This window comes from Myotis davidii, unplaced genomic scaffold (genome assembly GCF_000327345.1).
Source record: "Myotis davidii unplaced genomic scaffold, ASM32734v1 scaffold1534, whole genome shotgun sequence".
Lineage (NCBI taxonomy): Eukaryota > Metazoa > Chordata > Mammalia > Chiroptera > Vespertilionidae > Myotis > Myotis davidii.
In genome coordinates, this window is record NW_006285799.1 from 7,698 (window position 1) to 12,128 (window position 4,431).

Sequence of the window (4,431 nt, forward strand, 5' to 3'; positions counted from 1 at the left end):
TGTCACCTCTGCTCAAGGCAAAAGCACTCACTGACTCAGGATCTGAGTGTGGAGGCGGCTGGCTGTCACGTGACTGAATCAGGGCTCAGCCAGGAATACTAGTACCTGTTTTCCACCAAGAACTTGGCCTCCTTCTAACCTTGTCCTGCACATTCCCTACTGTTCGCCTGCTGCCTGATCTGACATACCCGAAGCAACTTTCTGTGGGAACTCAACTGTGAACTTTAGCCTTTTCAGTTGGGTCTGCAAGACCTTCCACCACTCTTCCTGGGATTAGACTCAGGCCCTTTTAGCCCCTGGGTATTCCCCTTCCCCTGGACACATCACATGGAGCCACCATGCTGCTCTCACCTGAATGTGAGTACTGCGCGTGCCCCGTGTGCCTGCTGTCCCCACCCCCTACACTGGGCCCAAACACACTCTCCCAAACAGAGAATCCGGACTGACTTCACTCAGGCCCTTAAACTTCTACAGACCTTAAGCCTCAGTGCAGGTCCCTCCATTTCCCACTGGTTTGACAAGAAAATAGCAGATCTAAGGGCTGAGCTTGTCTGAGTTACTGCTATCAAGCGATATTACATCGTATTTTCCTGGTCTAATTTCCACAAAGAGAAGGGGTAGAGGTCGAGCTTGGAATTTACCTTTCCCTGTGCTCACAGGCCATCAGCCCCTCAGTTCCCATTCAGTTCTGCCCTCAGTACCTGTTACTGCAGAGGACCCAGCCTAGGATGCCAACTATGATGGAGCAGGTGAGGATCACAGTGAGGATCCAAGTGATGGGCATGATGTTTGTGGCCTTCGATTGAGCTGAGGCTGGGGCTGGGGCTGGGGCTGGGGCTGGAGCGGGGCTGGGGGGGGCTGGGGCGGGGGCCAGGGTTGGTGCAGCTGCAATGGAAACACAGAGTGATAGTCTTGTCCAGACCTCAACTCTTGGGCCAAAATGAGGCAGGATAGTAAGAAGCTGGGAAAACTCCTGGGCAAGTGGAATGGGGAAACAGACAAGATAATTAAACAAGAACAAACAATTTAACCAATTTATAGCCAGCTAATGAATCATGAGACCTTATCTTCCCTAACCAAGGACCTCTCCTCCCTGCCAGAGAATAAATAGTTCCAATCATCCTGTTCAGGGAGTTACAGGACAAAGACCCAATTAATGCCATTTGGGCCAAAAAAACCCAAGGACAGATGAAGTCAGGGAAACACATCACCAAAAAAATAACTGATTAGAGCCAGACAGACCCAAGATAAAAGTATAGCTGAGAAGCTGACCAGAGGATAACCCCAAACTCCCCTATATGCTGATTTTGATGCATTAGCATATTAAAAACGCACCTGCAAAGCTGATGAATATTATGCTGAAACTCTCCCCTGAGATTCTTGTCCACAGAAGAGAGATCAAAACCCTCAAGACAAAGGGTTCCAGTCCCCAATCAAATAAGGATACTTTCTGCTTCCATATCTTCTGGAAATACCTATGTGTTTTGAAAGGAAAAGCCTAATTTTGGAATTTCAGGGCTCTCTTGGGAGCATACCCTGTCCCTCCTGAACTTTTTACTTTCTTTCTCCTGAACTCTAAGGGTCCCCACAAGACTTACAACCAGGGGAGCCGTGGACAGTGGCAGCTCATCCTGGGCTCACCCCCTGAACCTCTCTCCAAGGCCGCCTTTTGCTCTGACTTCCTTGTGAGCCAAGTGCAGCCTGGACTTGGCTCACTTCTCTCGTATGACACTTCTAGGAAGCAAGGTAGAGCAGCGCTAGGCTCTGGCCTGTTGCTTTTTCTGCCATAAGCCCTTCCTTGGTTTCACTGTCCCCAGCTTTAATAACCAGCCTCTCAAAATCAGGGGGACTTGTTTTGTGAACGCTTTCCTGCACCAAGTCAAGAGCCCGCACACTACGTACAAGCCAGTCTGAGGCGGACCCACTCTGGGCCTGACATCCATCCAGTGACAATAAGACCCAGCAGACCTATGATGCTAGAGGTATCTGTAGTAGGACAAGGTGCTATGGGGACTTCCTACTAGAGCAGTGATGGCGAACCTATGACACTCATGTCAGAGGTGACACCCAAACTCATTTTTTTGGTTGATTTTTCTTTGTTAAATGGCATTTAAATACAGTGGGGCCTTGACTTACGAGTTTAATTCGTTCCTGAGGGAGCTCGTTAAGAAGCTCATTAACTCAAATTACTCTGTCAACTCAAAGCAAAAAATCGACTGAGAGACAGCTGGTATCTCCAAAAACTCGGTAGGACACTTGTAATCCAAGGCCTCACTGTATATAAAATAAATATCAAAAATATAAGTCTTTGTTTTACTATGGTTGCAAATATCAAAAAATTTCTATATGTGACATGGCACCAGAGTTAAGTTAGGGTTTTTCAAAATGCTGACACGCCGAGCTCAAAAGGTTCGCCATCACTGTTCTAGAGAATCACAACACAGACCCAGTGTTCAGCAGCAAGACATGTCTCTTGCCACAGGGAAACCCACACCATTTAAAGAGGCTCCTGGTAAAGTCCTGGGACCTGGAGGAGATGAGGCCTCTGGCTATGGGGTATCAGGGTTGGCCATCATGACCGTCAGTAGGTCAGATAGTCCCAGCAGTCCTAAGATAGAAGTGATATTTCTAGCATTGAAATGAGCAGCGCCAGAGGGAACAAATAAGATGCAGAACCAGGGAGGCCTGATCTTGACAGCAGAAATGTTGTCACACCTATAGCTCCGTGCAGTGTCTCTCATGGCCCCCTTGGACCAAGGAATCCCTCTACAAAAAGGAGAGGAGCACTGGCCCCCACCCTTGGGACCCACATCCTCTCACAGTCACTCCACCCAGAAGCCACCGGTAGGATAGGGACATATTTCTGGCTCTTCAACATACAGCAGAGCACCCTGGGAAATGCTTCCCCGGGCCGGTGGGCACCCATATCTGGGACACCCTATAAACCCTAAATCTGGGGTCAGCAAACTAGGAGAGTGAGCAAATCTGGTCTCCCATTCATTTGCATGTTGTCTTTGGCTGCTTTTGTGTCACAAACATGGAGGGGCCTAGTGCTTACAGAGACAGATACTAAGAGGCCTGTAAAAATCCTTACATTCACTATCTGTCCTTTGCTACTGTGTAGTCAATGCTATTGCCTCCTCATTAGGGGGAAAATATGGGTTTGGGACTAAAGGGTAGAGGGAGAGTGCTCTTCATTCCCAGGGCCATACGTTGGGAAAAAGTGCTTCCTGTCCCTCCTGCTCCAGGTCAGGGGGCCAGTGCAGAGGCTTTTGCTGGGTGTGTCCTCAGGAGACAGGGGTAAAGTGCCACTTGGTGGAGGAAGGTGTTATGGGAAGGGACTGGAGGCACTGGTTGCTTGGGCTGAAGATCTGGTAATAAAACCGCTGAGCTGGGAGGGGAGCAGTGGCTCCTGGGGGAAGTGGCTGAGAGGCACCTGTGAAGTGAGCGCTTGGGGGCTTGGGGCCGCAGGTTCCTTGATGAGCGCTGGCAAAGCACTCCCTTGGCTGCAAGGGTGGCTAGCGATGGATGATGGAGGGTTTGTGTGGGAAGTCATGTGAGTGGAGTGTGGCCATGCGGTTGTCTGTGGGCAGCTACCCCGAGGAAACGCCCTTGTCCTGAAGCCAGGGGTTCCCGGGCTCGCAGGTCCTGAGAAGCGCTCTGTGGACTGGGCCAGGGTCATAGTCCTTCAACATCATTTCCTGCCCAGCCCTCCATCCATCCCCCCACGCCCCTCTCCCCAACCGCCCATTTGCCAGGATTACATTTGCAGCCAACAACCGCCCCCGATTCCCTCTCCCCTTCTTTCCGGTTCCTCTTTTTGCCTGGAAGGGGACAGGCAGCCCTGGACTCTCCAGGCAGAACGGAGCCTGCGGAGAGGCCTAAGGAGGGGGCGGGGCGCGACAGGAAAGTTCTCAAACCCCAGTCCCTGGGCCCGTCTTAAGCACACAGCCACCCATCTCCCCCCTCCCCTCTCCCCGCCACCGCCCCACTGCGCGCTCTGCCCCGGGAATCTGACTGGTTAACCCAGAACTGAAGTTAAGTACCATTTTCCTACTGTCCCTGGCTCCCAGTACTCGGAGGGTTTAGCGGGGCATTGGGAGGAGAGGGGGTTTCAGCGAGGCTCCTGGGCAGGGCCAGGGGAAGGGCAGAGGAGGAAGTACCTGTTACATCTGGGCCGTAATTCCTATAATATCTCAAACTAGGCCTTCCTTCCTTCCTTTCAGCCCGTCACCCTGTGTCCTGGCCTTCCTATCTTTTCCCACCTCCATTCCCACTTTCAGAATCATTCCTTCTTATCTTGCCATTGGCCACAACACGGATGAACCTGGGGAGTGTGTTGCTAAATGAAATAAGTCAGACAGAAAGACAAGTAGCATATCGCTTCACTTGCATGTGGAAACTACCAACACAAAGTAAAGCCACACAAAA